Genomic DNA, 15,346 nt, shown 5'->3' on the forward strand with positions numbered 1-15,346 from the left:
ACACATGTAGGACACAGAAGATCCCACCTAGGAACTAATTTCTGAATGTACTGTTTACAATTCTCAGAACAACTCCAATGAAGTGAAAACTGGTGAAGATTTAAGAGCTTGACTTATTTTCTGCTAACTCAAAAAAAACCCAACAAACAAGTAGCTTGTGATATGTTCTTAAGACACTTCAATGTGTTTGTGTGCGTAAGCTATGATAAAAAGACGAAGTTTTAGAATTTTTAAGTTTCTGTTGTGTAATAAATAGTGGGTATTACAAAAATTTTAGTATCTTCAGGCTGGGGAAGACTACATTTAGGATTGTGATAACCAATGTAATTTCCTGAGGTCATAAAGTTAAGCTGTAAAGTTCTTGCATCAGGTCAAGAGAACCCCTGACACACCAGAAACTCCACTTCATGATAAATTACAGTCAGATAAAGCTGTCATTTGAGAGATTACAATACCAATGCTCTACTCAATAACCATACTTGTACAGCATGTTGCTTTTACGTCCATAAGTGGGTTTTTGCACCTCTTACCTTCAGTAATGGGTGATCCTATCTTTGGAGTGCCTGTTTCACTAATATGAAGTGACACTTCCTTACCAAGGTTCAAATCTTAGTTGACCTTCCATTCTGCCCTGGACAGGCGAATGAATCGGACTGTCAATTTTGTAATAACTAGTTGAATTTCCCTTTTAATAAGATTTCCAGTGCAGATTCTTTTGTGAGCCATTCTACCCATCAATTTTTTGTAGGGTCAAAAGAACTGTTGTTCTGGATCATGCATATGGCAGCATAAAATAAGGATAAATTACAAGTACAAGATTTGATGAACAGGAGACATAAGATAAGAAATACACCTTCAATAAACAGTTGAACTGCGAGTACTAAGGTCTGGCATTGAAAAACAGAACAGGAGATATCTGGTAAAGAGAGTAATGCGTGACTGCCATGTGGACTTTCCATGGCCTTCAGAGTTAGAGATGCTCAACATCTCTGAAAATCAGACACAAAAGGTAATATTGCATTTAAAGCCATGGAAATTTTATGTATGTAATGCACTGTCTCCTGCCACCCATATTTCTAGAGCATAAACAGGACTATTTAATGAGTGAAAAAGGAATGCATTTATGAATGAATGGATGTGTTTTCCAAAAAGCCATTAGGGCAAAGAGCAGTAGCTGTCAGAAGAGTGCGGGCTTCCTTTCTTAACAGACAGTCTGATCTCTTTTGGCATTTGATCCCATGAGGAAAGCTAAATCATAAAGCCATCTTGGAATACCTTCACTTTCAAGGTCTCTGTCAAAGACCATCTCCCCTCCCTGTCCCACAACCACACCATCCAGTTAATTCAAGAATGCAGCTGGTCCAGTGAAAACAAGAGGGAATGCCTTTCTATCATCACTCCTCAACCAGAGAGTCTGTGAATGGCACATACATGCAGCACTTTGGCCTATGGAGGGGTCATGAAAATGGGAGAAACAGAAGAATCACTACAGAATGATCTCAAAGCACAGAGCATGAACCAGCTGGGGTATTCATCACAATGGGGCTGAGGATGATATCAGAGCCAAAACAGATTTGGTTTAAATTGTAAAGCTCACATGGTATCATCCTGCTGATGTGATAGTTTTAGCCAAGTTTCACTAGACAAACTCATTTAAACACGCCTGTCATTTAAAATACTGCTACAGGAATCACAACTGCTGCATTTTCCAGCAAGACAAGTAGAAGGGATTTAGGTGGGAACTAACTTATTTGTTGCACAGACTTTTCTTCCTAGAAAAATGGCTGTTTCTTTTGCCCAAACTTTAGCACTTAAAAAAGAAGACAGTTTACAAGTGTTGAATCTGTTCTCTCCTGCTGCTTTTGCCACTGCCTGCAATATTTGGAATGCCCTGCTCTTCATTTAAAAGATAAGTTATGAGACATGGCGAATAATTTCCCACCACATATCTCTTTGTTGCCTACATCAACATGGGAAATTAAATGACCCAGACTGTACCTTCATTCTACTAATGGAGGGGAAAGCTGCTTCAAAACAGTTGCATTCTGCAGCTGGTCCTTTCCTTTGCCCTGTTTCTCCTCCAAAGCAGGGGAGCAGAGGCAGAGATGCCCAGGGAAGAGTGCTCTGCATCTCTGCCCAGTGGTGACAGAATTCTTAATGATAATATTTCTACTCCAAAAGCACGAGTCAGACCAGACCCTGTGCTGGAAAGGTTTCTCACTCTTCTGCCTTCACCACGAATGTGTACCATCCCAGGAATGTCTCCAGGGGCCATGATTGACAGACCCCAATTTCTCTGCTTCCTCCCTGAGCTGTGCAGGTACAAGGCAGCAGGTTGGTTTCAGCTTCAGCAGTTGCTAAAATGCTGTGCATTGTCACTGGGCACAGTGTGGTGCTAAGTGAGCTGTGCAGCTCTTGACTGGTGTTGGGAGTACATCCCATCAGCCTGGGGAAGGCACAGAGGGGAGCTCATGTTGCTGTCTGCAGACACATGTCCTACGTCTGAATGGGGAGTGGGGACACTACACCTTCATGCAGGCAATTCAAAACAAGATTTTTTGAAGCTTTCTTCTTCCCTTGCCTTCCCTTCCTTTCCCTTCCTTTCCCTTCCTTTCCCGTTCCATTATTTGAAGTGTGCATGTCTAAAGCCAGCCCCAGGATAAAGCCTTGTGAAGAAACGGTAACTCAGCTAGATTTATCAGACTTCTGTTCATTTGAGAGGTCTGCTTGTAACCACAGATGACCACAGATCCTGACTGCGAAAGTGTCTCAGAAGACAACGTCTTTGATCATGAGAAGTTCTGTAGAAATTAAGAAGCACCAAGCACACCGTGAACTTCTCTTAAAGACAAAAGCTTGTTGAATTTATCTATACACATGTATGTGTATATACACATGCATACGTATATACCCAGTCTAGAAGTACCTTAATCTGGAGTCACCCAAACTACTATATCTGAGCTTTTGCTTTTCAAATCTGTGACAAGAATGTGAGGATGAAAACTTAGAAAGTTTCAAAAGCCCACAAACATCCTCAGTGAACAGGCTTTTCACATCCTCACATCCAGAGTATTAAAAAAAAATCATTTTAATAACTGACTCCTTATAAATGATTAATGTGTTGTATTGCATGTAAGTGCTCTCCTATTTCTAGGAATATCTTGTTGGGTAATAGTCTCATTTGTGATTCATATGCATGTTCTTTTATAATTGCAGTGAAACAATGGTTTCTGGGTAAGTGGTTTTTAAAAGTTTGTTGGGTGCTACAGGAGATCAAAGTATAATAAAACTTACATGGAAGCAAAAACCGTGCACAAATAACAGCACCAGCTTTAACAAAGGACTGAATAAACACGTGCAATTCTAAACAGGATGGACTGAATTTTTCATCCTGTCAATTCATCGTGGAAGGCTCCATTCAGATGAAAAGGCTGAGCAGATAAGCCTGCATGTATCACCACAACCATTTGTTTCAAAAACATACATACACAAGCCTGGGCTCCTATGGGCAGGGAAACTCTCACTGCAAGATGCCAACACAGATCTTTACATGCAGAGTTTGGGATCCCCTAAACAGAGTAAATGCACGTGTAAAAGCAGCCTCAGCAAATAGCAATGACTAAACCAGGCAATCTTTATTTCAGTGGGCAGAGGCCAGAGCAGCTGGGATGACCTCAAGTTCATATCCCAGCACCATCAAGAAGCAGAAAACAACTGCCAAATACGTCAGATGTGACACTTCAAGATCTAGTCACCTGTTGTTTTGTTTTAGTGAGGGAAGACATTGAGGCAGTGGCTGGGAATGACATTTTGCTTTGCTGTCAGAAGTAAAAGGAAATATTGTAAGCATGGAGTAAGTAGAGCATTGAACTCTTAACAGCAGATCACCCCCAAATTCAACCAAAATTCCTCACAGCTTCTTCAGAACTTCTACTACTGCCCATACAACCCTGGCGGGGACTCTTGAATCTCATTTATTAGTGCCAAAACCTAGAAAAAAAAAAGGTTTTTCAGCTTAGCCATCTGCATTCAGAACCAAATTGTTCAGCTGAGGGGCCTCAGCATTTTTAACAGCAAAAGCAAATTGCAAGTGCAGTGATCAGCCAGTGAGTAGCAGTCTTTGTGGAACTTCTCATTCATCCAGACTGAACACAGAACACACAGGTTAGCTTATTGCTTCCCAAATATCAAATAAAAATAAAATATGAAGAGGACAGCCTAATTCTGACTTAAACAGTGGAGGAAAACAGCACAGAACAAAATGTGTTAAAAGTAAGGGGCCTTTTTTCCAGAAAATTACGCAGTTAGAAGTTATAAATTTGTTCAGAATAAAAGGCATGCAGCAAATAATATATTTTACCTATATAAAGCTTGGTTTTGAGCAATTGTACTGAAATGCAGTGTTCTGAATGCAATATCCAAGTATCACAATAATCATTAATACAGAGCTATATGAATATTATTTTGTCAAAATAAACTACAGAATGGAGAAATCTTAGAGGCTTAAATTGCTCTGGGATTTCTGTATAGCCTCTTTGCAGAAACAGTAACCCAAAACGTAATGCGAGAAAAGCAGCAACTAAGGACATTCAGACTGAATGTCTTTCTTCACTCCCAGGTGAACAGAAAGCACCATGACTTGTGTCCAAATATTTTGAAAGGATCAGTACAAAGGAGTGACAGGTATTAAAGACATCACCTACCTTCCACGATTACATGAACCGTATCAGACTGAAGAAATAAAACTTTTTTTCCCCCTTGCTATGGTAGTTATTTTCATTCCCCTCAATAGCAATCTAGTCTTCTATGGAAGGTAGTGGCATTTTAAAACCTGAAGTGTGAAGGTCATGAACTGAATTAACACCAAGGGTAAAAAATAATTTAAAAAATGTAGTACCAATATTTATACAGCAGTTTAAGAGGCCATAATCATTATGAAGTCTGTGTAATTGTGTATATGAAGGGCTTCAGGGGGATGAAAACTGTAGTAAAATTTGATGTGCCTTGTAATCCCTGGATGAACTGCAAGGCCCTGCTTGCAGGAACAGCTCCTGCACTAGGAAACACTGTTCTGTCACTGGGAGAGATATGCAGGTGAGACTGTCCAGCCATGTCTCAGCTGTGGATGCCAGGAGCCCTGCCAGGCCTGTGTGTGTGCCAAGCTGCCACCTCACAGCCTGGGACAGAACCAGGTAGGACCACCCATACACCCTGCCCTTGCACTGCACTGGGGGAAATCCAGGAATACCAACAAAACCAGCAAGTGGTGCATTCAACAGGCTCCTTGGTGTGGACAGTGGAGGGAGCAGGAAATGTCCAAAATGTGCCTGCAGTGCTGTTGGCACCAGGCTGGGACACGTGAGGCCGGTTCTCAGCACTCTGCAGGATCGCAGGTAAAGGCTCGCATGTTCCTGTGTTTCTGCCTCCCTCTCGGGTGTCAGCTCTCACCCAGCCCCGTGCAATCAGCAGCATCGCTCTCTCACTGTGTCTGCATGCTGTGTGACTCAGTGTCGCCTGCACTTTCATGCTCTACTGTTATACAGTACAAACAGGGAAAGTTTTCTGCTGAGGCAACAGTCAGTACAAAGCTACCAGAAAGACTCCAAGCAAAAGTCACCCAGAACAACAAAAGGGAATTCAGGGTGCACAAAACAAGTCTACACTGTTAACAGTGTTGTGTGAATAACTTACCAGCCTTTTTCTACCTCTACTCTCTGTGCTTTAGTAGCAAAAGGTATTGGGAAGGACTCAAAATGCTTCAGCCTGCCTCTAAGAGACTAAAAATCTTCACAGAAATTGCATATGGAATTCCTTTTCTTTTATAAGCTTCAGAAAAACATGTTTTGAAATCCCCAGTGCTCTTCCATCACTGTGGAGGTGACTAAATGTAGCAAAGAGCAAAGGTATTACAGGGCAGATTCTTCTCTGCTTTTCTTTACATAGTACAGCTGCTCACAACTGTACCATGAGTTCAAAGCCGCAACATGAACTGTTACTGTCTGACAAAACCTCTGCACTTTGTATCAAAAAGCACCCAGCGACATTTTCAGAAGCGTTTTTTTTATCTCCGAGAAGAATGTTTTCAAACATAAACCGTATTTCTTAAAGCCACTGCCAGTACCCAAGCACTCCCCACGAAGACAGATAACACCGCACCCTACCCGCAGAAATGATGCTCCTCCGATCGCTTGCTCTGTTCCCTGCTTCGTCTGCCTCAGAGTGCTCAGATCAGATCCTGCCCCGGAGAAAAAGCAGAGTCAAAGGCTTGTGATACTCAGAGCTGAGTCCTGGAGCCAGGCTGCAGGAGGATCAAGGAGTACTGGGCTGAAGCAGCTTGGATGGGAGACGTATCAAAGTACACTACTGCTCACCCATCACACATAGGTAATTGAGAGCATCTCAGTTTGAAACTGCTGGTCACCATCTGGTGATAAAATATGGAGATGCCAAGTGACTTAAAGCAAGCTTGTGCATACCAGCGTATTTTAGTTACACTACATAATGAAACCCATCATCACCTTCATTCATACTGTGGTGTCTGTCCCAGCGTTGCAGTTTCATACAATTTGTGTTAACTTTTTCTCTCCTTAGCTTCAATTACAAGCCAATTTCATCTTTCCATCATACACACATAAACATAACCTTCCAATTCAAGACACTTCTAATATGAAAGGAATTCAAGTGCAAAAGAGAGCAGCTGAGACCTACAAAGTCATGCCACTCCTAAAAACAGGCACAGAAGTCAGGCATTGGCATGAATTTGCTAAATGATGCATAATTAAAGTGTTAAAGAAAAAGACAGGAGTCTGGCCCTTTCCCTACTTCACAACTCTTCAGTGTGAATTACTGAATCCTGGGACAGCAGCAAGATGAAGCCCAGCTGACCTTTAAAACAATGAATAATTTCCGAACATGGCAAGATATTTTAAATATACATAACAGCTTTAAACACCCAAAGCGCTCTCCTCTTAATTATTTTTGCTACATCTGAAATATCTGAGGAAAATGTAGATGATATCTCTAATTTGTTAATTACCAGCTGGCTTCTACCGTGCATTATTAAGCTACTATGGCAGTGACTAATGCCTCTGACAATACCAAATTACCAACAACACCTTGTGGAGGAATGTGACCTGAGCAGCCTAGAAAGGACTAGCCGCAGGTGTTTATTTTCAGATAAAGATGGTTTATTAACTCAGGCATAAGACTGCAAACATTAAATACCACAATAATGCCCAAGTATAGAGGAGGAGGGCTGCACCCCAAACCCCACATGCTGCCTACCCCATGAGCACTGCCATGCCCTGTAGCTGCAGACACCTGCATCTCACTCCCTGCTCATGGCACAGCTGTGGAGGAGGAAGGGCACTCAGGATTTTTCTCTGGAGGTGCTTTAGCTGCAGCTGTGGCTCCCTGCCTGGTGGCTTGGGCAGGGGTGCTGGATTTGCAGAGATGTACATCACGCCCATGTTCAGGACTCCTCCACTTCCAGCCCAGCAGTCCCAAAGGCTTTGAAATATGGAAGATGAAGACAAAGGAAATGTATTTGCCCACAGAAGGTCCCTCTGCCCAGCCCATGCACTGCCCTTTTCCTCTCACCTTTGAATACAAGTCTTTTTTTTTTCCCCTCTTTTTTTTTTTTTTTTTTTTACTCTAAGCTTTCTGCCAAATTGATTAAACTAATAACATTATAGCTTGGACAGGAACTTACACATCTTAGTTGTAAGTGTGTGAAATAACATTACTCTCCTTTCCAAATCCTCCTGGAGGGGTTAGGAAATCCAGTCTTCTCTTGTGCAGTTGCATTATAAAATTGCTGAACAAACCTATTCTGCTGTAATGGGAAGGGACACATTTTCTTCCCTACACTAAGTAGGTCAATGAAAACAGGATGTTGTGAGGATGAAACTGTTTTCCTCTGTCTTCTTCCCTCTAATGGCAGTTTCTAATCAGTCCAATTTAATTATGTTTCTAGTGTTAGCATAATAATAACATTTTAAGGTTATTAACAACAGATGTATTGGTGGTCCTAAAGTCTGGGGTTTGTGCTTTCTTGTGGGCTTACTTTAGCCTTAGGTATACACATGCAATTCCTACACATGGCACATCGTGGCACAGTTAAGAAAAGCCTGCAGAGAAATCTGGATGTGAAATACAACAACACATTATGAGGCACAAAAATTTAACTCTCAGCTCTCAGATAGACACTGAGTATCTACATCAATGTGATGTCTTTTTTAGGATGACGTTATGACTGTCACCTACTCTAAATCTGTGACCAGTGACCTTGCTCTGAATTAGCACTGGCATAAACAAAGCCAGAGTATTTCCAATGGAACTACTCCAATTCATAGCACCTGGAAACTTCTCTGCATGCATTTCATCAGGACGGATTATCCAGTAGCTGAAGAAACATTCAACTTGCAGCTACAGTTGCTTGAATACTAAATGCAAACTGAAGGCCACTGGCAATAAAAATACATTTGGTGGGAGAACATCTCTTTCCTCAATGAGAAAAAGGGAAGAAATTACATTACACTAAAGAGAATACAGAGTGACTAAAGTATTATCAAAAGAAACATCAAGCAAAAAAAAATGGATGTTGCTTTTCTACTATTTCAGAACAGATGGTGTAAATTAGTTTTGTTCACATTATCTGAAAAAAAGAAAAAAAAAATTAATTTACCTCATGTAATGCCTATCGCAGCTCTCACTCACCCACACAAGAACTCCAAAGGCCCCCTTCTGCAGCCAAATGTTTGTCATAGCAAAGGTTACACACTGTTACAACCCTGTCCTGAAAACAACAGGCCTGCCTAGGACAGTAAAGCTAAGCACATACAAGTGGACATCACTCTGTCCTCAGTGTGAAATTTTTACCCTATGAAACCCCATGACTTCAAAGGAAACTCAGATTTCATCCGAAGAATCCAATTGCATGTTTCAGATTTAGGATGGACTGTCAAGTGGCAGCTGACAAAGTGATGTCCTCAAGTATTTCAGGACAATGATATTCAAGCTGAAATGCAAAGCCAGCTGTTTATGCCTTATCTAAGGAACATTTCAAAATGAGGAAATTATATGATGATTAAGTGCCTCCTGCACCTCAGCAAAAAGCATTCCACTCTGCAGAGAGATCTTTGCAACCAGAATTTAGAAAGAATGTCTGTCATTAAAATAATTCCATGAGCAGTATTATCACCAGTATCACCAAATCACAGGGATGGTAGGAAAGATATGTAATCCACCTCCCACTGGGAGATAAGAGTCAGATACACTTTGTTCATGTTTATTAAAGTCATTCCTAACACTTCCAGTGATGGAAACTCCACAAGATCCACTGGCAAGGTATTTTGTGGATAAAACTTTCCTAGGGTTTACCTCATCTTCCTTGTCTCATTTTAGATCCATTTCTCTTTGTCCATGGCACAGAGAAGAGATTCCTGGCTGTCTTTGCAACAGCCTGTACTGTGCTATCTGTGCTTGAAAACCTGCCTTTCTCCTACTCATGCCTGAGAAGGCTGCTCTTCTTTAGGCTCAGAAAACGTAACCCTTTCAGGGTTTCCCCTTGGAGTATGTCCTATGGATGGCTGGTCACTTTTCCTGCCCTCTTCTCCACATCCAAAGCAGTCAGCATTTTATTCAACAGCAGTGCTCCAAACTGAACACAGAACTCCAGCTGAGCCACTCACCAGTGTGGGGATTGTGCCCTGCAGGCTGTGGTCTCATCTGCAGCCCAATATTGTGCTTTCTTTTTTTTCCTTTCTATTGTGCAACAACTCAACATTGCCAATTCATGTTCAACCAGAGATCCCAAGTAACCTCTATCCTTTCCTGAAGAGCTGATGTGCCACTGGCTGTTTCCCAGCCAGTACTGGTGTCAAAAGCTACGAGGACACAGCTCAGCAAACCTCCTGGAACTACACAGCACCACTGCAGTCTCTGTGCACCCAAGAAGCCAAGAGTATCCTTGCAATGCTGCCTCACAAAAGGCACCAAGTTGTGTGTAGTTTTTCATCAGCACACAGTGCAAAACACTGGAAATCCCTCAAGGACTGGGCCAGTATTTGCATAAACTTCCACACTTTTTATCTGCTCTATCCACCAGAAGCAGGATGGAAAAACAAGTAGGACTATTTCTTCCAAGGCTGAAATACCCAATTTTATGTCCTTACTCTGCATGGAGCCTGTCAGTATAGGCAGTCAAGCCTAGTACAAGCCCAAGCACTCACCTACAGTGGTGTACAACAGAAAAAGGATAGGACTAATGACCTGTGAAATAGGTATGGACAGACCTGGCTAGGCTGGGGTTGCTTTCTGGCAAAGCTTGGTTTCTCTTGGACATAACACAATGAATGACTTATTTAGTACTTTACATGCACAGTTACAAAGCTCAGGCTTTGTGCACAAGGAATTCATTTCCGCCTTCTGAAAAAGAGAGTGGCCTGAAAAATTATCAGTCTATCTTCTTAGTTGATGCCTTTTTACAGAGAATACACTGTTCCAATGAAAGTCGATATTAAAAAGTGTAACAGCAAAGATTAGGCTCATTCAGTCCAAGTTACCACCAAGTTATGAGTAACTGCACGTGACACACAGCCACCACCTATTCCCCCTTCCATGAAAATGTACTCACCTGCAAGGAGTTCACATAAGCCTGGAGACTATTATTTTTCCGAAAGTCTTTAAACTCTAACACTTTTAATTCTATTTAAGAATACATTACCAGATTTAATGTAGATGAAGAACTTGTATTTGTTTGGATTCTTTTCAACCATCCACTACCTCCTTTATTTATTTAACTGTATGATTTCTGAAATTATATTTGCTATCACCTAGGGTCACATAATTGCTTTTTGCCATCACCATTTTAGCAAGTTTCCTCTGTTTACCTCCACTTCCTACTATAAAACCTTTTTTCAGTTGCTCTGTTAAATTTTATGACCGATCTGAAACTCTACATATCAGATATTAGAGTCAGGATGAATGTATTGTTTACACATTTTCTGCAATTTTCAAAGCTAAAATTATTGAAAAGGAATAGTTTTACCTGTGCTAAAAGGAATCTTTAACCATTCTTTTGCTAAGAAGCCTTCATTCCTCCATTGTTTCACACACAAAAATTCTGCAGGCAGATACAACTGTTACCTTCCTGCTGCTATCACAGAACAGCCGCTGAGTTTAAGAACAGAAGTCACACTTCATCCCCCAAGGATGGTTCACAGGAAGTTTTAGTGCTTACAAGTGCAAGTGATTGCTCTGGCAGCTGAAGGCCTGCACCTTTGCTGATGACTTCTGGTTTGAACTGACGTGGGTCTACGGGAAACACGCTCAGGGGGCTCCTTGCAAGCCACACACAACCTCTTGTATTTCAAAATGCGTCTCCTCCAGAAATTTCCTCCCTAACTGAGATGCTCTAGGCAAGCAGAGGAGATGGAGCAAGAACTTTTGCTGAATTACCACTTCTGAATGTGCCACCAGCCTCCCCCGCTTGCTGTGACTGTGTTTGATGGGTCATCCAACTCCATGGCTGGAACTGGGGGAAGACAACTCAGAGCTTTGGATGAAGAGGCCTGGCAGGTGGCAGAGAAAGATGGGAAACTAGGATGCAGAATAAGTTGTATGGGAAGTAACGTGATAGATAGCATTATCAGAAGTGGGTTTTTTAAGGAAAAAAACATGACTTGTTTACAGAATAGCCTGGCAGAGAACATAGGTTGACTCTCAGCTTTGTTAAGTTCTCCCTGCATTCCTGTACCAACCCGCATAATACAATTTGTAGCTGCCTTAAGCTGATGTCGTTTATTTTCCCTAATGAGATATGGAAATTGATCAAAATTTTAAGAACAAAAATAAAATCATAAAACACTTTGCATTTTGTTATATCTGTTTGGAAACTTGTTTGATCTGTTTGGAAACAAGATTGCTAGTGTATATTCAAAGAAAAGTTAAGTATTTGCTATTGTAATAGCAATTAAAAATACACATCAAATACCAAGATAAAGGATTTGGTAGCTCTCCTAGAAAAACTTTAATTTTTCAATTAGGTGAGAAAGCTTTCAGTCATACAAGACAGTTAGGATTCCATGTTTAAAAAGTAACAAGATTTCAGAATTATTAACTCAACCGTTAAAATATATTTAAATCCTTGTGTTGCCTTTGTAATTTAACACTTTTTAGATCTAAAGTTAGTCATTCTCTAGTCAATTTACAGGAAAAAATTGAATGATCTAAAAAGCAGGGAATGGATTGTATTTCCATATCACACAAATGATACAGTAGGTCACTTAATCCAATATAAATGAGTTGTGCATTAAAAAAAGCCAGGGGGACAGAAACTTGTGCTAGCCAAACTATCATTGCTTTATAAATCTGGAAAGAATCAAAGTGTTCCTGATCTTCTTCCAAGGACAATGTCACATTAAGAATGACCACGCACTGAAAAGGTAGTAATTACTCGAAAGCACATACTTCCGTTACAAGAGGTATTTTTAAAATGTAGCAGGAAAGCCCAAGATTACTAATTGTATCTGCAGCTGTTACTTGGTAAAGAGTACTCAAGGACAGCTTCACTCCAAGCATGTTCCTCTGCGCTTCGCCTTTGCTTACCTTCATTGTATTTAAAAGAACGAGCCACAAGTTGTCATTAAACTGCTTTCAAAGTCTACTTGCTGACAGACTTTTCTGTCTCTGCTTCATTTTTCTTTTTTTTTTTTTTAGGTTCCACTAAGTGCTAATTTCCTTATACATTTACAAGGAGGTATTTCATCCCAGACTAGTCTTATCCTTACCACAGACATAAAACAATGTAAGAATGCAGCATGCAGGTACTACCTTTCATCCCTTGATCCTGGAGCACGTCAAAGAACCAGGCAAGTATCACCATCACTGCTCTCAGAATGGGATACACCAAACCCCCTCTTATGGCTTCTCAAAGATCACAGGCACAGAAGCTGACCTGTTCCCTCCACTGCCCCAGGGAAGGTTATGTTCAGCCAACAGCTATCACCACGCCAGCAAATGAATTAATAAAGATTCATTATTTCCACTGCTTTCCTATCTCTTTATTACTCAGAGTATAATGCCCGAATCAAGTTCTATAGCAAGAGGCCACGTAATTGGTTCAGACACAGGAAAGAGACAGTGAAACTCAGTTTCCTGTAACACCCCTCGCCAGGAAGGATGATTTTTTCAAGACTTAGGTATTTCTCAAGACTGTTAGGTATTAGACATCCTCTCAACTGCCACAGCTGCAATTAGATGCATTTTTAAGCATCCTATTAATGGGAAGTATCGCTGTGTTTCCAAGCAAAGTCACTGCATATGATAATAATTAGCCAAGAAGTTCTTCATTCCCTGATACACCAGGAGCCAGAATGAATAGTAAGTGCAGGAGATCCGACATCACTTGGACTGGCAATTTCCCTGGGTTTCCACTTGTGGGCTCAGAGGTGATAATATGGCTGCACAGGACATAATAATTGCATTAGTTTGGGGGTTGGGTGGGTTTGTGTTTTTTTACAGAATGACAAAATTACAGAATTGAGGCTTTCTACAGCGTGGTGCACCATACAGACTGTCACACTCTGCCAAAACAAATTACTGGGAGCAGAATCATTAGGACCCAAAGGAAATTGTATCACTATAAGCTCCTTCTTTTGAGCTCAGAAAAATACCAGCACATTGTCAGGGAACCTTGGGGAAACAGTCCTTAAACTGCTTACCAACCAGTTCCTGATGACACGTCCATTTTCTTATTTATGGCAAAATGACCACTGCAAAAACCTTGAAGATGAGGCTAGGAGCAAAGTTGTACAAAAGTAAAAAAGATCATGACAGAAAGAAAGAAAGAAAGAAAATAGGAACCATGTACAGTAACTGTAAAGTCTAGCAAGGAGGGATTTTTAATACCCATAAGCATATCCCTGCCACTGGTTTTAGCATGGTTTGCAAAGAAAAAAGTGCAGGATTTATTAAAGGGAAAAATGCTGCAAACCTATTTTCACCTCAGAAAGCATGATGTTTTTGAACTCTCATGACAAAGTCACTTACAACTTAATGGTAACAAAAAGGGAGGGACCATGACCAGCCTCCTTGAGAAGCAGACATGCTACCAGCCATGACAAAGCAGTGCTTCACCCTAGGAGACACCAGTCAGCTCCTCAGAGCAGGAAAGCATGGCATATGCTAGTGATGAACACTGTACCAGCAGCAGAGTAGCACCTCAGCCACTCACACAGTACCCAAAACCAGGAGGCATCAGCTTCATCAATGTTCTGACCCCTGCTTGATGCCCCTGAAGATCAACACCTTCATGATCTCTTCTCTCTCTACAGCAGCAAGAGACAAGGGCTGGGGACAGGCTCCTTCTCACCCTCCCATCCCCTCTGTCTCAGCAGCACTTCTCCATTCGCCCCTGTGTGGGATTACTGGGGGTCCTGAGAAATGCAAGGAAAGGAAGGGAAGGGAAGGCTGCAGTGAGGCAAGAAGTCCAGAAGATCAAGAAGAAGAGGGTGTCACCATCCCTAGCAATACCTTGTTACAAAAGCATTCAAGAAAGTGATGTCTCCTTCTCTCTCCTTCCTCTCTCCCCACTTCCCAACAAATCCTAGTCACCTTAGGAGCACATGGCTAATGAGGGAGAATGGGGCAGGGAGAGAAGGAGGGCAAGGAGACAGAGAGGTTCCAGGTACCACACCCTTACCAAAAAACCTCAGCAGTATCATGCTGGTGTGCAGTACCATCATCACTGAACACACGCAGTACCATACTCACCCTAACCAAGAAAAATTCACCCTAACAGCCGGCCAATGATTTTCCATTTCAGTAAATATGCCAACATTATATTAATTTAGAATTTGTATAAATACAGCTACATTTTCTATGGGAAACTATCAGTCTATCTCATAGTTAAATGTCTTCCATTTATTGCTAGGACAATTGGAAAATATTATTTCAGGTGGATTAGACAGACCAGAACATACTTTTTAAAGTCAATCCAATACCACAATGTAGTTCTTTACCCTGGGAACATCCTGTTCCGGGGTCAGATGCTCATTGCCTTCCAGGAGTGAGGTTTTTCAGGCAGCTTCACTTCCCAGAATTCAAAGCATGTTTCTTTGTGACAAAGCTCCCAGTGCCTCTTGGACATTTAATTATGGGAGAAGGTCTCAGATAATGAAATGGGAACATCATGCTCCTGAACTATAACTTCTGAAAAGCAATACACTGCGGTAGGGAAATGCAATTTAATTTTGAACTGACTCAGGAATTTCCCATGGAACATTAATTCTATTTTCTGCTCACCTCTTGAATGTCAGTCTATTTTTCTCTTTCAGTTTAGGAA

At 41.3% G+C, this 15,346-nt stretch overlaps 1 protein-coding gene across 4 annotated transcripts in view; it reads right to left on the minus strand.

The window, feature by feature from the left end:
• DTNA (dystrobrevin alpha) overlaps positions 1-15,346 on the minus strand; it is a 223,463-nt gene that overhangs the window by 163,504 nt on the left and 44,613 nt on the right. For 2 of the 4 annotated variants that reach the window (XM_042029072.1, XM_042029070.1), the window contains exon 2: positions 6,162-6,235. The exons of the other annotated variants lie outside the window; for them this stretch is intronic. The gene's annotated coding sequence lies outside the window, so the exon portion shown is untranslated. The remainder of the gene's footprint in view (positions 1-6,161; positions 6,236-15,346) is intronic. 4 annotated transcript variants of the gene reach the window in all.

Source organism: Corvus kubaryi, unplaced genomic scaffold (assembly GCF_017639235.1).
Source record: "Corvus kubaryi isolate FWS band 111438036 unplaced genomic scaffold, C.kubaryi_AGA036_p1.0 37312, whole genome shotgun sequence".
In the NCBI taxonomy this organism is placed as follows: Eukaryota; Metazoa; Chordata; class Aves; order Passeriformes; family Corvidae; genus Corvus; species Corvus kubaryi.